At 43.8% G+C, this 22118-nt stretch overlaps 1 protein-coding gene across 8 annotated transcripts in view; it reads left to right on the top strand.

Annotated features, from left to right (window-relative positions):
- Positions 1-22118, top strand: part of TRIM2 (tripartite motif containing 2) — a 122122-nt gene that overhangs the window by 5306 nt on the left and 94698 nt on the right. Inside the window, exon 1 of one of the 8 annotated variants that reach the window (XM_043567229.1) lies at positions 16140-16281. The exons of 4 other annotated variants lie outside the window; for them this stretch is intronic. The gene's annotated coding sequence lies outside the window, so the exon portion shown is untranslated. Of the gene's footprint in view, positions 1-16139; positions 16282-22118 lie in introns of those variants that run through there. 3 more of the 8 variants (XM_043567245.1, XM_043567238.1, XM_043567218.1) reach the window with 3 other exon arrangements.

The raw sequence follows: 22118 nt of genomic DNA, 5'->3' as shown, positions 1-22118 counted from the left end.
CCCCACATCAGGCTCTGTGCTGACAGCACCGAGCCTGCTTGGGATTCTCTCCTTCCCCCTCCTTCTTTTCTCTTCCCGCACTTGAGTTTGCACTCTCTCTCTCTCTCTCTCTCTCTCTCTCTCTCTCAATATAAATAAATAAACATTAAAAAGAAGAAGAAGAAGAAGAAGAAGAAGAAGAAGAAGAAGAAGAAGAAAGGCTAGAACATGGAAAATGCCCTCTATAGTATTTGTCATGGAGGCATCCCTTTTCCCTCACAGATAGATCATCTCATTCATTCTGATGGCAGTTTCTAGATGATGCTCTACAGGGTGCCAAGCAGAGAGCATTTAAATGTTCTGTAAGTTACAGAAGCGTGAACCTGCAAGGCAAAGTTTGGAGCTGGGAGCAAATCTGGGGCACTGGTGGAGAGTGAAGAATATATCCACACTGTAGGCTGGCGTGTGTAAGTTTAGAAGGCTTAGCCCCTGCAGATGGCTAAGGAATAGAGAGCATGGTGACTTCTGTAAGTGGAGTGGTGGAACACCAATTTCATTCATAATCCCTTATATTCCATGTATCTTTCTGTCTCCTTAAATTTTCAAATGCGGCACATTCACACCATCATGTATACACTTAATAGGCGTGCTATTTTGTCATCTAGGATGTTAAAGGGACCCCTCAAAAAAGATGGAGGGTGGATCTGGGATTGCATGCTCTGGGGAACCCCGGGAGCCATTTAGACACACATATCTCACCTCAAGTGGCACCTGCTGGGAACCCTGTCCCTTGTCACACCTGCAGTCCTGTTCAGCTTTTCAAGGAGAACGGTTCCTGGTTTGTAGGTCTTTAACTACCAGGTGTGTTTATTCTTCTCAGTCTGCACTTTCTAGCCCCGTACCTGACAAGTTGACTCTGAGGGAAAAGGCACACTTCACATTTTGCAGCTGCTGTGCAAATAGAACTTCAGTGACATTACTCAAACAGTTGACTCTAGAAACCACAAGGGGCCAAAGGGCCAGCGCCTGACTTTACAAATATCAGCTATGCTCCTTGACACCAGTCTGGATCTAACTCGGAAAGTGCTGCATATTCCTTAAGGGGTATGTAGGAGGAAAACATTTAAATCTGCAGCACCCTTGAAGCCTCAGTGTAAACTCAGGGCTGGCAGTTTCCAGTGTGTGTTCGTTGAAGTGTTAAAGAGCTAAATAAATCTATCCTAACTGGGATCCCACGGGGGACCCTCCAAGGATGGAGTTCTCACTGCCTGGGAACTTCCTTCCCCCAACCTGTCTGCTCTTCCCAGAGGGTTAAAACACAGTTTAAACTGAAGTTTAAAGCTGTAGCCTGACCACAGAACTATATGCCACAAAGAGCACCGTGTGTTTTCCAAGCTAGCTTCAAATCATAGTTTCTCAAGGTCTTCCCGGTTGCAACATTGGATGACTTAATTTTATTTTTTTACTTTTTATTCTTAAAGATACTGTTTTTAAGTAGTCTCTGCACCTAACATGGGACTCGAACTTACAACCCTGAGATCAAGAATCACATGTTCTACCAACTGAGCTAGCCAGACACCTCTGGATGACTTAATTTAATTTAATGTAATTTTTTAAAGTTTTATTTTATTTATGGGGCGGGGAGGGGCAGAGAGAGAGGGACAGAGAGAGAATCCCAAGCAGGTTCTGCACTGTCAGCACAGAGTCTAACTCAGGGCTTGAAGTCATGAACTGTGAGATCATGACCTGAACCGAAATCAAGAGCCAGATACTTAACCGACTGAGCCATCCACATGCCCCGGGATGAATTAATTTTAAATACAGAGCTTTAAGCAAAAGGCACAAGTCCCATGAAATCTGCCACACTGGCTCCTTCTAGAGCCCTCAGGTGCCTCACCAGCAACTGGCAATAATTGCATTTCCAGGGACACCCAGAAGAGCTAAATCTATTTAATATGTCACTGACATACAGGTTCTTCCACTGGGGACCAAGCAACAAGAACTAAGGTTCTCAAGACATTTGATCCCTGACCTGCACTCTTAACTGGATGATCCCTGACCTGCACTCTTAACTGGATGAGCATTTTTAACAACAAAAACACAGCGGTGATCAGTGTTTTTTGTTTTGTTTTGTTTTGTTTTGTTTTTACAAATGTGGCCCCTTTATCCCCTCAGCGAGGAGAACTATTGTGTCTTCTGGAGACTCTCTGTGGTCTGGGCATGCTAGGGGCACAGCATAAATATCAATGAATGCTGGTCCATTACAAAATGAAAATGGAAAGACTCTATAAGGTAGCAGTGACTCTACAAGCCCCAGAAGCCTAGTTGGAACTGTGGCAAGGAAAGATAGTGACAAGACCTGAACAAAGCAGCTCTCTTCCCACACTCAACGCATGTAAGCAACCAAGGGGTGTCATTGTCGGAGCTGTTACTGGAGGGCTGGATGGGGCAGTGGCAGCCGCCCAGCCTTCCCCATTGCTGTCCAGGGGTATTCAGGGAACACTGGCCTCCAGCGGGAAGCTTCCTTCCCGCTGATAGCAAGGGGACATGAAGTGGGGGTGGAATAAGGCTTGGTGACTGCTGGCCTTTGTCCTATCCAGGAATCCAGGAATCCAGGAATCCAGGAATCCAGGGTTACCGGGTCAGAGGAATGTCTCAATAACATGTGAACTTCCAAAGCTGGGTGTAAAACTGCTCCTTTAGGACGAAAGCATGTCCGGCTTGTGTCCACACTCACACTGAGAGCTTTAAAAGTGGGGTGAGGGTCACTTTTGAGCAGCCCCCAGTTATTTCTGTGGAATCTGTGCAGGCCTCCTCCCTGAGTGGCTGTAAATCTCTATTCCCTCTCCGTCAGTCCCTGGAAAGCCCAAAGCAAGTAGAGAAGAGGGGCAGGGAGAAGAAAAGAAGTGGTGGGAAGGCTGGAGATTAGGAAAACCATTTTGGTTTTTTTTCAACATTTTTATTTATTTTTGGGACAGAGAGAGACAGAGCATGAACGGGGGAGGGGCAGAGAGAGAAGGAGACACAGAATCGGAAACAGGCTCCAGGCTCCGAGCCATCAGCCCAGAGCCCGACGCGGGGCTCGAACTCACGGACCGCGAGATCGTGACCTGGCTGAAGTCGGCCGCTTAACCGACTGCGCCACCCAGGCGCCCCAGGAAAACCATTTTGACTCCCCGCCCCCCCGCAACTCATTTGTTGCTGTGGTGGTGGGAGTTTTTGTTTGGGGAACTTCTTTTTTTTTTCTTTTAGTCAAAGCAGTGCGTTCTGGTGCTGCCCAGGGAACGGCTCTTTCCAGTTCCTTCACGTGGTAATTGTGCACGTAGCCTCCAGGCCTAGGCTTGTATCTGTAAGTCCCTCTATCAATTCCAGGAGGGATTTAGGTTTTGTTCCACTCACCTTCTCCTCCCAGAGCACGTACTTTCTCAGCGGGTGACTGGAAAGCTTTGTGCCTGTGATGTGTCACCAGGCAATCAGGCTACAACACTTCAACTTAACATGGAGAGGACCAACACTGCTTAAGGCGCTGACTGTATATCAGGGACTGTTCTAAGTGCTTTATGTTTATGAGCCAGTTAACGCTCCCAAGACAGGTACTCTTACTCTCTATTTTCACGTGAGGAAACTGAGGCTCAGAGAGTTAAGAAAGTTCTCCAAGGTCCCACAGCTGGTTAGGGGCAGGCTGGCATTCGGGCTCCAGAGCCTGTGGTTTTAACCCCCTACACCGTACCCCCAGGGGCGCATTATATTTTTTTGGATGGATGCACAAGAGTGTATGCATTCATTCCCCTATTCCCGGTCATTTAACTTCTTTCAAAGTTCTTTCTATTATAGATAATGCTATGATGAATGGTTTTGTAATCATAACTAATAGTTCTTAACAAATGTTAACTTGCTGTGTGACAGGCACTGTTTCAAGCTCTTTATGCAACTCTTCGTAACAACCTACTATTACTACCATGTAACAGATGAGGAAAGCAAGGCACAGAGCAGTTGGTTCAATATTGTGTCCCAGATTGCATAGTTAGGAAGTAATAGAGCTATTCCAGAGCTACTGCCCTGGACAATGATGCTGTCTGGACAATTACTCTGATCACACCTCTGATACTGCTTCGAGGAAAACATTGTAAGCTGGGACGACTAGGGCCTTAACACATGAATATTTTTAAGGATCTGGAAACATACCCTTAAACTCATTTCCAGTAACACTGGGTGGCTATGCTAATTTGTGTTCCCATGAACACTGTGCAATTGATTAAGCAATCGAAGTTAGATAAGGCCCTGGTGAATGGAGATGGCCCTCTAGCCCCTGGACAATGTTTTCATAAACCTTTTAAGCTTTTGTGGGCTGATCTAGGCACTTACTATAGTTAATAATAGTTTTGTGAAAAAATGTATCTAGCTCAAAACTGCATCTGGAAAGGGGCATCTGATAATATTCTATTTCTTGATCTGGATGGTGCTCACCCTGTTGTGGTTCCTTTGTGATAATTCATTCAGCTGTTGCCTTAGGACTTGTGCACTTTCCCGTTTGTAATTTATACTTATTAAAAGTTTAATTTTAAAACAAGAATCTATGTATCAAATATGTATATTTTGGATGTTAGGCACAGAATGCTTTGAAATCTATCGTAAAGAATAAGAAAATGAATTGTCACCATATTTTCTCCTCATGTTGGATAAAACGACATTTTTAAGGAAACATTTTCATGGTTTCTTTTTTCCTAATCACTAATGCAAATATTGAAAAGACACTGAATTACAATAGTCCTAAGAAGTATGGTTCTAAAAAAGCCCTTTGCTTCTTTTTGCTGTTTTTGTTTTGTCCAAGTAAGATTTTGTTTGAAGCTTCGAAACCATGACAGGTATTTAAAATATGCAGAATTTAGGATGAGTGAGTTTTTGGCAAGGACCTGAGAACAATGATTAGGACCCCAGAGAGAATTATTCTCTTTCCGTCTCAGCTTTCTAATATGGTTTTCCTTAATACTTGGTTTTGAAGTCATGCATGGTTCTGTGATGTGGCCTGATGCCCCTGCTGAGTAATGTCCCTGAAGACTCAGGAACATCTTTCCATGGCTAATGCATCAGCTCAAGAAGGTCAATATATCATCATGAAAACTTGGTAAGAGAGTATGCTCTTACTCTCATGGAAGCCAGTAGCAATTTCCTTGTCAGATTCCCAACTGTTTTGAAATATTATTTTAGTGCTTATTTCCCTCTGCTGATTTTATATTTGATCTAAAGTGAATTGTTTAGCCCCATTCAGTTTCTTAGTCCCTGGACACCAGTTGTAATTTTTATCAGTTTTCATTCGCCTGCCACAGGGGATTTAAGCAGATGCAGAATGAGAGGGTATCTTGTGCCTTTTATGACAAGACAAAAAGAGACATGCTTCCCAATTCTTCCTTTATTTACTACACCCCAAATGACCTCACCGTGAGATTCTGTGAGTTCTTTGATGAGGTTACGAATATTCCTTTGTTTAGGCTGTTTTTTAATGTTTTTTTTTTTTTTTTAATTTTTTTTTCAACGTTTATTTATTTTTGGGACAGAGAGAGACAGAGCATGAACAGGGGAGGGTCAGAGAGAGAGGGAGGCACAGAATCGGAAACAGGCTCCAGGCTCTGAGCCATCAGCCCAGAGCCCGACGCGGGGCTCGAACTCACGGACCGCGAGATGGTGACCTGGCTGAAGTCGGACGCTCAACTGACTGCGCCACCCAGGCGCCCCTTTAATGTTTATTTTTAAGAGAGGAGGGAGAGGAGACAGAGTGTGAGTGGGGAAGGAGCAGAGAGAGGGGGGGACACAGAATCTGAAGCAGGCTCCAGGCTCTGAGCTGTCAGCACACAGCCTGATGCGGGTCTCAAACTCACGAACCTGCGAGATCATGATCTGAGCTGAAGTTGGACAGTTAACCGACTGAGCCACCCAGGAGCTCCTCTTCCATTTCTACCTAACATCTTACCTAACATCTTAACATACCTCTGTATTAGTCAGTTCAGCCCGCCGTAACAAAATGCCACAGACTGGGTGGTTTAAACAACAGAAATTTATTTTCTCAGAGTTCTGAAAGCTGAAAGTCTAAGATCTAGCTACCTGCATGGTCAGGTTCTGGTGAGGAATCTAGTCTAGGTTTGAAGACAGCAGTTGTGTCCTCACATGGCCTTTTTACTGTGCACACGAGTGGAAAGAGCTCTGTGTCCCTTCCTCTTCCTGTAAAGACACTAATCCTATTGGATTAGAGTCCCATCCTTGTGACTTCATTTAACCTTAATTATTTCCCCGAGGGCCCTATCCCCAAATATCCTAATATGGAGGTTAGGGCTTCGATGTATGAATTTGGAGTAGGGAGGACACGATTGAGTCTGTAATATTACCACAGTCTATACAATTAAAATTAAGGTTTGTTTTCCCTTTCGAAGCAGACCTCTTTCCCTTAGTGTTTCTGTTAAGTGACATTCAATTTTTAAGTTTGTAAAACATTTTTGGGTCTCTGCTAACTGTATGTGAGAATCCAGACATAAACAAGACATAGACCCCACTCAAGTAGACTCTTCAAGGAGTTTATAAAGTAAGGAAGTAGATGAATTGCATGTACCCATAACCAGAACATTTGGGATGTTAGAAATCCTATAAGTGAAATTCAGTGTGCTATGGGATTCAGAGGAAGAGATGACTTTCCTCCAAGGGCCAAGGGCTATTTGAGCTTCATAATCAGTGACAGGCAGGATTTGGTCTAGAGAAAGTGTAAGAAAAGCCATGCCAGGCCCAGCAGGAACAGGCAGCAGGAAGGCAGGAATGTACGGTTCACTTGAAACTTAGGAAATCAATAGAGGAACGCTGTGGGGGTTAATCTTACATCAGAGAGGGAGGTTAGGTTCTAAAGTCAGTACTTAACAAGAGAGGCTCAGTGACTAAATGGCCCTTGACAATCTGGACGTATGGTCTCCATACCACCAGTTTGTCCTCTAGTGTTGCAACAGACCACGTTTTCTTTGAGCACCAGATGAAATAGTTGGCTATGTTTAGGGGCTGTCTTGGAGGGGTGGTATCAGGGAGGAGAGATGGGGCAGAGGGAGGGAAAGAGAGAGAGAGAGAGAGAGGAAAGTGAATGAATGAGATCACACTTACCATGGCAGATGCTTACACAGTGATAAGCATGGGAAAGCCGAGATTGTTGAGAGAATTGCAGATTCTCTCCAAGTTCCCCCCTAAAATAGGCAAAGAACATGAAGTGGAAACTTAAAGGAAATATTAATGAAATGATCATATTTAAAATGTTTCACATCACTAGTGATCAAATAAATATAAATTAAAATTTTTTCTTTTTAATTGAAGTATAATTGACATATAATACTATATTAACAAATAAATACAAAATTAAAAACAATGACTTACTATTTTCTCTTTATTGAATTAGTAAATATTTTAAAGTAACACTGTTGGTGAAGGTGTGTATTTCGATTTCATACATTGCTAATGGGAATGTAAATTGGTATAACTTTTCAAGAAAGTAATTGTGCAGTGTTTTACTCTATTGTGAGCACTAGAAATGTTAATATACCTTGACTTGATAATTCCACTTACAGGAGTCTATCCTGAAAATATAGAGATGTGGACAAAGGTTTGCATTTAGCAATTTCATTGAAGTTTTATTTATAATAGTTGTAAGTTTAGAAACAGTCTAAATGTGAACACTGTGGAAACTGATGGCACGAATGATATATCAGTGGCATACTCTCAGTTGTTTAAAAATGTGTTTTCTAATCATTTTACTGATATAAAATGAATTTTATAGGATATGTTCTTTTTAAATTTTTATTTTTTAATTTTCTTTTTATTTTCTAAGATTTTATTTTGTTATTTTTAATGTTTATTTATTTTGAGAGGGAGAGAGAGAATGAGCAGAGGAGGGGCAGAGAGAGAGAGAGAGAGAGAGAGAGAGAGAGAGAGAGAGAGAGAATCCCAAGCAGGCTCCACACCTGTCAGCTCAGAGCCCTACATGGGGCTCTGTCTCACAAACTGTGAGATCATGACCTGAGCCAAAATTAAGAGTCTGTCACTTAATGGACTGAGCCACCCAAGTGCCCCTAAATATTTTATTTTTAAGTAATATCTATACCCAATGTGGGGCTAAAACCCACAACCCCAAGATCGAGAGTCACATGCTCCACTGACTGAGCCAGTCAGGCGCCCCTATAAGATGTGTTTTTTAAAAACAATTTCTCAGGGCACCTGGGTGGCTCAGTCGGTTAAGTGTCCAGCTTCAGCTCAGGTCATGATCTTGCAGTTAGTGAGTTCAAGCCCGCATCAGGCTGTGTGCTGACAGCTCAGAGCCTGGCACCTGCTTCAGATTCTATGTCTCCGTCTCTCTCTGCCCCTCCCCTGCTCATGCTCTTTCTCTCTCTCAAAAATAAAAATAACATTAAAAAATAAATACATAAGTAAATAAATAAATAAAAACAGTTTCTAAAATTTATATATATAGTAAAAAAAGCAAAAGGGAATAAAAGGGGGGCAATAAATGGTAATGTCATTTACTAATTCTATTCATATTCAAATATATATTAAGCATATTGTATGTCTTACAATGTATTTATCTGTATTTATCTACAGATAGATTTCTATTTTATTCTGAATGCTTTTCTGAGTTTTCCAAATTTTCTAGAGCATCGAATTGCTTTTTATCTGAAATATGCATTTTAATAAATCCATTTCATCTCTTAGGGCCCAAGCCTACCATTCCATAAGGTATGGTTACTCTAGTAGGAAATGATCTCTCACTTTTCTGTGACTTCCAAATCCGTTTTATCACATATGGTCTTGAATTACAGCTGCTTGTACATGTGATTTTCTTCCCCACTAGTGTGGGAGCTACTGGGGAACAGAGATCAGGCTTAGAGGTCCTAAGTTTATAAGCAAAGCCTAGCTCTCTCTACCTTTTCCATAAAGCCACTCCTACTCCTTGAAAAAGTGGGTGAGTTCTTCTTCCCATGAATCCTCAAGACAGTATTTTATGCTTTTTTTTTTTAATACTTACTGATTTATTTTGAGAGAGAGAGAGACAGAGAGCATGCACATGTGTGCTTGCACACATGCGAGTTGGGGAAGGGGCAGAGAGCGAGGGAGAGAGAGAATCCCAAGCTGACAGCACAGAACCCAAGCGGGGCTTGATCCCACAAGCTGTGAGATCATGACCTGAGCGGAAAGCAAGAGTTGGTTGCTTAACCGACTGAGCCACCCAGGCGCCCCAGTGCCTCTTTAATTCTGCTTTGGATTATAGTTAATTGTGTTTGTCTTCACCCCCTATTCACCATCCAACTTCTTATTACAGGAAATGAATCTCGTTTCTTTTTGTGTCCAGAGAGGTGCCTTGCATAAAGTGTGTGTGCTCAGTAAACATCAGTTGGATTTATGACTGAATGAACACAGGCCCTTTCCAGCTATTTCAAACAGGTGCCTTTTGGTTAGCCCCTACTCTGAACAGTTTCAGGTTGATGTACAGGTGCAGGAGCAAGGAGGTGGGATAAGAAAGCCTACAAAACGAAGAAGACTCAAAGAATTGAGCAGTGGCAGTCATGAAGCCTAATCTACCACAAAAATCTGCCAGGAAATGCGTTCACCTTAGACTTGTGATACCCCCAATAATAGTCTTTTGCTCCTCTCTGGGTCCTGAGAACTTTCTCTGTCAGCTTCACCTTTCATAAACTCCTGAAGATTAATTCCCAAAAGAATTCCATTCTTCCAGTCATAAATTGAACACCACCATAAATTTGTTCTGCACCCAATTTTAGGCCCTAATCCTCCAAATGTGGCCGTTAAGAGAAGAGTTTAAAATCAAGGATTGCATAAATATTTTAGAATAAAAAATAAGGAAATAAGTCACAAGATTCAATTCAATTTAACACATTGTGCTCCAAGTTTTTGCAAAGCCTTGTCCCAGACACTGAGGATGATGTAAAGATTAAATAGGACACTGATCTCATTCATAAGATCCCACGTGGTGATGGCAGTGTAACAGAGAGGCAGGGGTAGAGTGGGAGAGGTCTGGAGACAAGGAGGACGTTGCCCAAGACTCCCAAGATTCTGAGTCAGTACTGGAGAGAGGTGGGAATCGTTGGGAGGGCTGCTAGTAGCTATGCGTATGTTAGTGGTGGCCATTGATACTTTGGGTCTGTGCCTTGGAAATGTAAAATGTGGATGGGTGGGATTCACATAGAATAAGAAAGGCTCTAGGAAAAAACAAAAACACCCAAAATTTGAAGGCAATATTGGATACAAGATGTGAAATGAGGGAGATGGTTATAGAAAAAAAATAGTAGGGGCGCCTGGGTGGCGCAGTCGGTTAAGCGCCTGACTTCAGCCAGGTCACGATCTCGCGGTCCGTGAGTTCGAGCCCCGCGTCGGGCTCTGGGCTGATGGCTCAGAGGCTGGAGCCTGTTTCCGATTCTGTGTCTCCCTCTCTCTCTGCCCCTCCCCCCTTCATGCTCTGTCTCTCTTTGTCCCAAAAATAAAAAAAATAAATTAAAAAAAATTAAAAAAAAAGTTGAGAAAAAAAATAGGAAAGGACTGTATTTAATAGAACTCACTGCATCTGCCACTGTTCTTAGCTACTGACAACAGAAACTACTCTAGTTAGTTTGACCATAAAAGGAGCTTATTAAAAAACATTAGGATATTATCAAGAAAGTGAAAGGACAACCTACGGAATAAAAAAAAATATTTTCAAATCATATATCAGATTAGGGACTTGAATCCAGAATATTAAAGTTCGATAATAAAAGATACATTTTAAAAAATTGTTTAATGTTTATTTATTTTTGAGGGAGAGAGAGAGAGACAGAGTGCGAGCGAGGGAGGGACAGAGAGAGGGAGACACAGAATCCGAAGCAGGCTCCAGGCTCTGAACTGTCAGCACCAAGCACGACACAGGGCTCAAACCCATGAATTGCGAGATCATGATCTGAGCCAAAGTCGGATGCTTAACTGACTGAGCCACCCAGGTGCCCCAAAAAATAAATTTTAAAAGACAATTAAAAATGGGGAAAGAATGATGGTTATGCAACAATGTGAATTATGTAATGTCACTGCACACAGAAAGATGGTTAAAATGGTAAATTCTATGTTATGTATATTTAACTACAATTTAAAAAAAAATTTTTTTTAATGTTTTATTTATTTTTGAGACAGAGACAGAGCATGAACAGGGGAGGGGCAGAGAGAGAGAGGGAGACACAGAATCCGAAACAGGCTCCAGGCTCTGAGCTGTCAGCACAGAGCCTGATGCGGGGCTTGAACTCACAGACCTCGAGATCATGACCTGAGCCGAAGTCAGACGCTCAACCGACTGAGCCACCCAGGCGCCCCTAACTACAATTTTTAAAATTATTTTTTTTAAACATGTGCAAAAGATTTTCATGGATATATCCTCAAAAAAGATACACAAATGGCCAATAAATACACGAAAAGATACGGGACATTATCAGTCATTAGGGAAATGCAATCTAAACCACAATGAATACCACTTCACACCCACTAGGAAATCGGAACCCTCGTAGATTACTAGTGGTAATGTGAAATGGTGTAACTTATTTGGAAAATAGTCTGGCAGTTCCTCAAAATATTAAACATAGAACTTCCAAATGACCCCATAATTCTACTCTTAGATATATATCCAAGAGAAAAGAAAATATATGTCCAAACAAAAAATTGTACGCAAATGTTCATAGCAGCCATAGTCGTACTAGCTGGAGAGTGGAAACAAACCACATGTCCATCAAATGATGAATGGATAAACAAAATGTGGTGTGGTTGTGCCATGGAATATTATTTGGCCATAAAAAGGAATGAATTACTGGTACATGGTGCAATATGGATAATCCTTGAAAATTTGCTAAGTGAAAGAAGTCAAACACAAAAGGCTACAAATTATAGGATTCCATTTATTTATTTATTTTAATTTTTTTTTTGAGAGAGAGACACCAAGTTCGAGTGGGGGAGGGGCAGAGACAGAGGGAGACACAGAATCCGAAGCAGGCTTCAGACTCTGAGCTGTCAGCACAGAGCCCGACGTGGGGCTCGAACTCATGAACTGTGAGATCATGACGTGAGCTGAAGTCGGCTGCTCAACCGACTGAGCCACCCAGGCACCCCTAGGATTCCGTTTATATAAAATGTCAGAATAAGCAAATCTATAGAAATAGAAAGTGAATTAGTGGTCACCAGGGACCTAGAGGAGGGTGGAATGGGGAGTGACCACTTGTCTATATGAGATTACTTTCTGGGGTGATGAAAATGCTCTGGAACAGATGGTGGTGATGGTTGCACAACTTTGTGAACATACTAAAAACCACTGAATTGTACACTTAAATAGCTGAATTTTATAGTATGTAAATTCTATCTCAATAAAGCTATTCTACTAAAAAAGAAGAATATTAAGTGGCTCAGAGAATCTCCAAGAAATCTAGAGAATCAGGCTTGGAGGCTACTCAGCAAAGAATAATGCCTAAATTATACCACCAGAGGGTTCCAGAATGAGCCTTGGTTCTGCTGTGACCATGGCCACTGCAAACTGTCTAGTGGACCTTTGCCCCCTGCTGGCCCTGAGGGTCCATATGTCTCTACCAGGTTCTACCACTGAAAATGGCTTCTTTGGGGTCTGTTTTCTCCTACTGCCTCCTCCCAACTGAAGTCTAACGTCTATCCATACAATTGCCAGAGCCTACATCACAGTTTCAAGTCCTACCTGCAAGGGAGGCTGAGAAAGTGGGTTGTGCATGGAAGGCATGATTCAAACAGATGTCCACTATACCAGGCTTCTCTCAGTGGGTTTGCTCAGACAATGGTTTTACGGTCATAAGATGTTGGAGTTAAGTGGGTCCTTTGATGTTCGTCTACCAGTCTGACCATTTGGTCCAACGACTGCAATAATGCCAAAGGCAATGGGCAATTTCTAGCTTTATCTTTCCTGGCTTTTTAAGCATTTGGCGATGTTAATCAGTCCTTTTAAAAACACTTCTCTTCCATGTGTGTGGGCCATCCCTCACGTACCTTTCTAATCGGTTTTCTCTGTTTCCGTTCAGAGCTGTTCTCTTTGCACTGAAAGCTGATATTTCTCATCATCAACACGTTCAGCCCTCTTTTTTTCAATGTTTATTTATTTTTGAAAGAGAGAGAGGGAGAGAGAGCACAAGTCGGGGAGGGGCAGAGAGAGAGAGACACACAGAATCTGAAGCAGGCTCCAGGCTCCCAGCAGTCAGCCCAGAGCCCAACGTGGGGCTTGAAGTCAAGAGCCGTGAGATCAATACCTGAGCCGAAGTCGGGCACTTAACTGACTGAGCCACGCAGGTGCCCCCCAATCCTGCTCTTAATAACTCAATCCAAATAGTGTGAATGTGATAGATTAAATTATCCCCCTGAAATTCATACATTGAAGTCCTAACCACCACTGATCTCAGAATGTTAGGGTGGGTCCTGACAGACTGATGTCCTGACAGAATGATGTCATATGACTGACATGTCCTTACAGAAAGGGGGAAACTTAGACACCCTCACGCAGGGACAATGCCATGTGAAGACTGGAGTTATGCAGCCACAAGCCAAGGAACTACCAGAAGTGAAGTAGAGTCCCGGAACAGATCTTTGCTTCACACTGTCTGAGGGAGCATCGTCCTGTTGGATATCTAGCCCCCAGAAGCATGAGACAGTAAATTTCAGTTGTTGAAGCCACTCAGTCTGTGGTACTTTGTTATGGCAGTCCTAGAAAATGAGGTGAATTTTATCCCTCTATTTACCTTTTACTTCTAGGTGGACAACTGTCTCGTTTGTATTGCTAGCCCATAACACCCCAAATACCTTACAGATCCCTGGGGCTGAATGCCTGCTCGGATATTTGCATTTGGATATCCTACAGAAACCACAGAGTCAGCTTGTCTAAACTCAACTCATCTGTCTCCCACTTGTTCCTCCTCCCTCATTTCTCTGACCTGGCAGATGGTACTCTCCATTCACCCTGGTGGGCATGTCAGAACCTGGGTGATAGCCCACAGCTGCACTCCCCTGCCTGTTTCCAGGCATGATATCCTAAAGGTTTCGCCTCTCTCCCATCTTTGGAGTCCTTCCCATCCATCCCGGCCCAACTCCACCTTCTTCCTATCCCTTCCTGGGCTCTCTTCCTTCCATATGTCTTTCTCAGCAGTCTTTCTGAAACATAAGGGTTCCCATAGCTTTCAAAGGTCAAATCCCAGAGCTTAGCAGATGAGACCTTTGTGGTCTGACCCCTTGCGAGCCTCCATAACCACATCTCTCACCTCTGTTCCTCTCACCTGCTTTCTGCAGCCATACAGAAGTTCTTATCTTCCCCCTGCCTCTCTTCATCCTGCCTGATCCCTGCTCAGTCTTCAAAACCCAAATGCAGCCTCCTGTGGGAAGCCTTCCTTGATTTCCAGCATGATTGAAAACATGCTTCTATGTTCCTGTAACCTTCAGGGCATACATTCTATCATAGCAATTTCTCCATGCCGGGGAAATTGATAGTCTCTTCCTCTCCCCCACCCCCCCTCCGCTTCCTTCTCCCCTCCCCCTATAGTAAGGTACTTTAGAGACTGCAGGCTTTTTCCAGCTTTCTATTCTCAGCCTAGCACCTGGCATATGGAAGACACTCAAATGTTTCTAGAAGGAAGCAAAGAAAATTGGGGGGGGGGGGAGGGGGAGACTTCTTACTGTTGCAGGGTTTTTACCTCAATACACTGCTTGGAAGAATGAAGAGATGAACACAAAATGAGCAGCAGGAAAAGTTTATTAGGGTATAAGATTAGAAAGTAAGAATAGTATGAAACCTCTCTTTACAGAGAGGGGACATTCAAACGTGAATGCCTGCGACTATAGGCAAGGGTCCTTGTTTTATAAGGTCCCGGTGAGACACACACACACACACACACACACACACACACACACACACGCCCTTCCCCCTCATTCCTTCTCAGGTTCTACCCTTACTGGCTGGATAACTCTAAGTGCTGGGTTGTCTGTCCATTCCTGATTGGCTCATTTCCATTGTATGAGAGGTGATCTGTGGCCATATCATTCCTTGTGGGTCCTCCGTTTTATGGTTTACTGCTTATTTTTAGTTAGGTCTTTTGTCAAATTCCTGAGGGAAACCTGAGGGGGAGTAGGTGGGGTCTGTTACATTCTTAAGAGGAACCTTACGCTTGAGGAGGTTTGCTACGGGCAGACATTCCCAGCATTGTTCCAAAATACGTGTTTTTCCCTAACCTGGGACCTCAGGTCCTATCCTTTCCCTCTCTGCCTATTTTATCCTATCTTTTCCTTATCACACCACCCCAACCTGTTTTACAGAATACACGATAAGACCCCAAGAAGCAATAATTTCTCATTATTGTCAGCGCGATTGTGTAGTAGTCGACTCATTGTCCGAATTTACCAAAGTAAACGCAGAGATTTCTTCCTCTCTCACATTCAGGAGTTGTGATCGCTTGTAATAGTATAAACTGTCCTGTAATGGAGGCGGGCCCTTTTCGGTTCTTCAGCCTCATGAAACTAAAGCCATTTCCCCGGGAGGGACAGAGTTTGCATGTGTGTTTACAGGACTGGTAAGGAGGACGTGCTTGCCGGAGTAGACCCGCAAACCCAGCCAACCCCCCCTTTTCTGCCCTCCTGGGCTGCGATTGGCCCTTCCCCGGAGGCTGGGCGCGAGAGCCTTTAGTCATCGCACTGGGAAATCTTTCTGGAACCGGGCACCGACTTGCGTGTTGTTTTCTTGCTCTTTGTGCGGGGATTAGCTGCCGCGCGTGGTCTGGGAATGTTGCGAGGGCTGGGCAACACGTAATCCAGGATTTGCCTCTGCCTCGGAGCTTATGGAAAACAGATGTCTCTCTGCTCTGCGCCTGAGCACAGAATGGAAATGACCAACCAGAGAGCGTCTTGGAACCGGGGACACCGAGTTGAGGGCCTCCAGAACCCAGCGGGGAGGCAGCTTTCCCCACGCTTGTCTGTCTCTGACACTTCAGCCCGGCGCTCGCGCAACATCGGCGGGTGAAGCGGCCCCTCCTTCAGATACCGCCCCGAGGCAGGACCGCGGCTGCGAACAGCGCGAGCGAGCGCGGGGGAGCGCGCCCGCCTGGGTCGCCCGCGCCGCCGCCGCCGCCGCCGCCGCCGCCGGGGCGGTGCGCGAGCAAACCCCGGCCCTGGCGGGGGCCGCAGCCCGGCCGGAGGCGGAGCCGCCGCCCGCCGCCTCCCGCCAGCGCACCACTTCTCCGCCGAGCGAGTCGCCGACTGGCAGTAAGTGAGCGCGGGGGCTGGGGCAGCCCGATTCGGCCCACCTGGAACCTTCCGACCCGGGCCAGGTCCGAGCGGACGGCGGTGTGGGCAGCTTACAGCGGATCCGCTTCCGGATCCTGGCAGCGGTGCTCAGATACCCGCCGGGAGCCGGCGCTGGTGGGAACGCGAGGCGGCAGGCGCTGTCTGCGCGGGCTGCGGAAGTGCTAAGCCTGGACGCGGCGTCGCACCCAGGCTGGGCTGGCCGACGTCCCCCGCGGGATCGGGCCCCTCTGCAGTGCCTGCGGTACTTGCGCAAAGCTTCGGAAGTAAAGTCGTTTTGCACCGAAGGGAAAAGTGGATATTTTTAAAAGAGTAGCTTTGATAAATGTAAAAAGATGGGTTTCCTCTCTTCAATTTTGGTCGTTTCATAAAACCATCTGCTCAAACAGATTTCCTTCTAATTAGTTTCCATGCTGCCCAAGTTCATAGTACAGTTCTCGCTTATTAGAGGAGGGAGTTGTTGATTTTTGAGGGTTTGCGGGGCTCTTTTTGATGGATGTTATTTATTTTGAAAACACCTGCCCCATGTTGAAAATTGCATACTGCTGACAAATCTGGGTGGGGAGAAAGGTTTGTCGCATGAAACGCCTGTCAGATCCAAAGGATTCTGTGACCCCCAAATTTGTCCCACCTGTAATCCAACCCCAGAGAGCAACTGGTAGCATCTTTACTTCTCCAATTCCCCACACCCACCCACCCCCAACCCCGCCGAAATCGCCAGCTTTAAATTAGGAAACAGAGACAGCTTTAGATTCAAATCCCTTTTACATAGTTAATTTTAAAGCCCTTTGAATTCCAGACTTCCAAAGATTAGGTTAGCCGCCAGGGCAAGAGGCATTGTTCTTGTGAACTATGAACACCAATGCTTTTTTCCATGAGACAATTTTTAGCCCATAAAAATGGAGGTTAGCTTTTTCATCAATATTTTAGAATGTGGTTATGCGATTGATGCGTGACAACTTGTATTTCCGGGTTCCTTTACCAAGGGATGGGAGGAAGGACTGTGCTCGGTTCACTACCTCCCGGCTCTATTTGACCTCTAGTTTCAGACTTCCACCTGATTTCATCCTTGGCAGATGTAGTACCTGCCCTTCAGCTGAAAGAGACAAAAGAGCAGGCATGATTCAGAACACTTTGACTACCACAACCTTAACCAAGGAAGCAAAGTATTTGATTGAATTCTTTGAGACGCACATTATGTTTCCTTCCTCTGCTGATTTAAGTACATTTAGCAATGAAGGATCAATTAAAGCAAAACCGAGAAAACCTCTGCTGCTCTCCTCCCTTAAGGTAAATACGGATTTGGCTGAGTGAGTTGGGCGAGGCCACCTATACCAATGAAGTGTCTTCATGGTGAGGTTATTCAGTCTTATTCAGGACTAGGTGCAAGGTTAACCACCAGATCTCACTCACCCTCATAGGTGCACTGTCTTTTCCCTGTACTCTCGCTTTTCTTTCTCCCTTTTTTACACTGTTCCTTTTAGGGACATACCATGACTCTATTTTGGATCATGGAATCTAGGATATCATTACCTTTCAGTGTCAAAAGTTTGTTTAGATGACAGTGTTCCTTATCAGTATTCTCTCATTTCCCCAAGTCCTGTCTTTATTGTCCTGGAAAATTCTGCCTACCAAAGCCTCCATTGGAAATTCCATTGTGTCTTTCAAAAGTAAACATGGCATCTACAACTTGAATTTTTTTTCTTGCATTATCGTTTTAATGTTGACTTGCATAGTTTCCTGATTGTCTGGTCAGCTTGTTATTTCTGCTTCATACTGGAATGCAAGTGGAAGGAACTTCTCATAAGACACTGAATATAAATGGGATAGGGAGTCTTTTTGAGATTTAACAACATAGACTCTGCCCTTCGGTTGAATTCTGTCCTTTGAATTTCTGTCCACTAATTACTCTAGAAAGAGCTGGATATTCACCTTGGGGCTCAGGAGTGATCTGTTTACTTGGCCTTTTCAGAGCAGCTTTAATTCACTACTCTCCAAATGCTGCTTGGTGAGAAATTTGCCTGGTCAGTGGAGATAAACCAATTGGGTAATACAGTCATGCCCAAGGAACCTTTGAAACTGCTCTGCTGCAATCCCGAGGAGATAACATTATCAGAACTTTCCCGTCTCACCACTCCACTAACCATGACACTGCTTGGTTTATACCAAATCCATCTTGGATTATAAATTACCCCAAGACAATTTTAGCTTGATTTGTTCAGGCTCTAAAAGTTTATGCTGGCAGGTACTGGCGAAACACTTTTGATGCTGCTGCTAATGATGCGGGTAGGAACAATGACAGTTTTCTTTTGAGTTTTATGAGAAAATATATTCCTGGATGTCTGTTGGAGAAGCCTGAGAGTGTTATCTTAAAAGCCTTGAGTCAAGGCTGAGGTATTATCATACTCCATTATCAATGTTATTTTTTGTGCCCTTGTATATTTTAGACCTTAAGACTGATCTGCCAGTTGCAAGATCTAAATAAGCCCCTGCAAGTCTGTGGGTTTAATTCATTATTTTCTCTGGAAGACAATAGGAGGTCTTTGATATGGATAGAATTTGGTCTTGGGAGAACTGACAAGTGCAACCTTTGAGATAAGCAAGTCGAGGGGAAATTAAGGGGGGTAAATCTAGTGACACTGAGCCACTGTTATCTAGCCGCTCAGCTTTTATGTGTTTTTTCAGAGTTTAGTGGAAATTCAACCTCAGAAACGGAGCTTTCATTGGCAGATATTTTGTCACACAAATGCTGGCCCTTTCCTGTGTAAAATGACTATTTTTGCATATCCTGTCTGTGTATCTCATCTTAATCCTTGAACAGAAATACCTTCTCCCTGGAATTTTCACTACATTCTTCTTTTTCTTAACATACTGGATGTCTGGGTGAAATTTATTTAGGCAGAGGGGCTGGCCAGGAAGATGAGGATGTATCCTTGAGTCAAACAAAAACACTGTGTCTGTCAGCATCTTTATTAACTTATGAAAGTTTAAAAGTGCTCTGATACAAGCTGTAGATGTGAGTTTACTTCTCCCTTCACTGCAGTAAAAGGAAGCAACCTAAGACTGCAGAGTTCTGGAAGTGGTGCAGTTTGTAGAAATATGCTGGAGGCAGGTGGAATTTTGGAGGATGATTAGCCTTTTAAATCACTATCTCCTTATTGCATATGTTTTCCAAGTTTCAGAATGTCTGCTGTTTGAGGGCTATCTTGTTTAGTTTAAGTATAGTGACTGATTTAAACCAAAATATCAAGAGACGCATGAAGTCTTGCTGACCTGCTTATCTCCCATTAGGGTAAGGGCCAGCATTTTAGGACTCTCATTCCTGACCCTCAAGGATGATGATTTTGAGGACCAGGATGTAAACTAAATGGAAAATCTTTCAGATTAAGACTCCTGAAAAGAGAGAAATGGCATCTGACCAAAAATGTGAAGGACAAGACCCATTGTTGTTTCAGATTATTCTATTCAAGCAGGTAGAAGAAAGGAAAGATGTTTTCAAGCACGGTCTGTCAGCCTGCGGGATTATTGAACAAGTATTATGTTACAAACCCCCTGCTTTTTGATCTGAAAGGTACAATCTAGTAAAAGGCAGAGCATACGCCTTGGAAAAAATTTCAAGCCTTGGTGATAACTTTAGACATTAGCGTGCATTCTCCTCCCGCCTGTTCACTTATTTCCTCACCTGGAAAAGCAGGATTTGGTTTAAATCAGTGACTATAGTTAACGCTGTGGGAGAACCCTTTTCCGTCGTTCTGCTTCCTGAGAGACTCACGATGGCCCCTCACCATGACATGAGATTTGTTTCCTTAAGCAGAGAAAGTTGTGTTCTTACCTCTTTCAATACAACCTGGGCAAAGTGACACTTGCTACGTAATTCCAAGGCTCCTATTTGACGCATGGCTCTGTTCCTATAGCATTTCTTCCCTAAATACCGAGCAGTTTAGTAGGGACCAGGCTAGCACCAAAATGACCCACAAGGGGGGCTTTCCTGGAGGGTAAGTGATAGATATCTTTGAGCTTCGCTTAAGAACATGAGATCAGGCCTCTTTAATCATGAACATGGCCTCTCAGACTAAACAAAGACAGAACTGTCTCTTTGCTAACCACATGCGATTTATTTAAATTAGGGTTACACATTCAACAGTGGTGTCAAAGCTATATTATAAAACTGCCTAAAAGAATGAGTTCTCTGGGTCTTTGCTAAGGGATAAAAAAAAAAAAAAAGGCATTAGCCACATTGAATGGGATTTGCATCTTGTTAGCTTGCCTGTGTATCCTGAACTGCTGGACACAATGGGAGGGTACAGGTCTATCTTTGTAGCTGGGCAGGCTGCCTTAGTTGCGATTCTTCTGGGAATTCATATAGTGAACTAGAAGCATGAGGAGTGGGGCGGAGGGGGAAAAAAGGCAGGAACTTGCAGGATACTCAAAAGAAGGGGAGCTTGGGGTCAGCCAGATACTTTTTTGCTGAATTTTTCATCTCTGTGAATTATTTTATAACTGGAAGTTTTTTTGTAATTCAAAATCAGTGGTACAGTTTGCCTTAGCAACAGCACAGGCTACCACTGTGCATAGTCATCTTGTCAATGTTGGTGAGTGAATTGTTTCCTTGCAAATTTGGGCCAGCTTTCTCCCCTTTCCTGGTCAGCATCCATCCAGGGTTTCCTTCACTTACTCCATGCATTGGACTCTGCTTATGAAAGGCAAAATAATTGCCATTGTAGTCAAAGGAGAAGATTATAAAAGTGAATCTCTAATGAAGTGCTAGCATTTCTTGGCTACCCCCCTTATTTAGCGTGGCCAATCAGAGGTCACCCAGGGAAAAGCGGATAAAAAGGCACTCAAGTGGGCTGAATGTTTGTGTCTCAATAGCTGCAGAAAACAGATGGCAAAAATTAGGGGCCTTTGTCCTCTCTCAGCCAATAATGAAGACACTGATCAAAACCAAATTTAGTTGTTACAGAATGTGGTCTCCAGATTCCCAGTACCATTAAGAAGAATTCTGTTTTTACAACGCTCTTTCCATTTGGAGAAGCAATACTTCATCAGTCTGTTGTGCCACACACTCTACAGCAAATGAGCCTTAAATAGGAAGTCCTGTCTTTTGCCCCTGGTCACACGGAGGCCACACGGTCATGTTGCATGATGAAGTGTGGTGGGTGCTATTTGCTTAGAGGAAGGATGAGCAGAGGCTAACGGCACTCTTTTTGCGATTTTTCACTTTTTTTGGCCATTAAGTAGCAATTACCCTTTGAGTCTCCTTCATCCCTTTCCTCCACAAACGTCTCAATCCAGAAACCTAAAGTACAAAGTAATTGATGCCTGAAGGCTAAAACCCACGCAAAGCTGCCAAACCACCCATGAAAACAACATGAGACATTTAGAAGCGTGGAAAGGGAAGAGGTGGGAGTGAAGGGAATGGAGGCCCTGCCCAAAGTGCCCCTTTTTCTTGTGACATTTACTCTAATATCTCCACTTCAGCTACAGATCCCACAGAGGAATGTATGTTTTATTCACTTTTTTAAAGTTTATTTATTTAGAGCAAGTCAGAGAGCATGAATGGGGGAGGGACAGAGAGAGAGGAAGAGAGAATCCCAAGCAGGCTCCGCACTGTAAGTGCAGAGCCTGACGTGAGGCTCGAACTCAGGAACCCTGAGATCATGACCTGGGCCAAAACCAATAGTCAGATACTTAACTGGCTGAGCCACCCAGGTGCCCCGTTTTATTCATTTTTAACACAGTCTCATTTGAAGAAAAAACCAGATTTCTCAAGGATTTCTTCAGAAGTTTTTTCTTTT

This window comes from Prionailurus bengalensis, chromosome B1 (assembly GCF_016509475.1).
Source record: "Prionailurus bengalensis isolate Pbe53 chromosome B1, Fcat_Pben_1.1_paternal_pri, whole genome shotgun sequence".
Lineage (NCBI taxonomy): Eukaryota > Metazoa > Chordata > Mammalia > Carnivora > Felidae > Prionailurus > Prionailurus bengalensis.
This window is presented reverse-complemented; position numbering and strand designations above follow the sequence as displayed.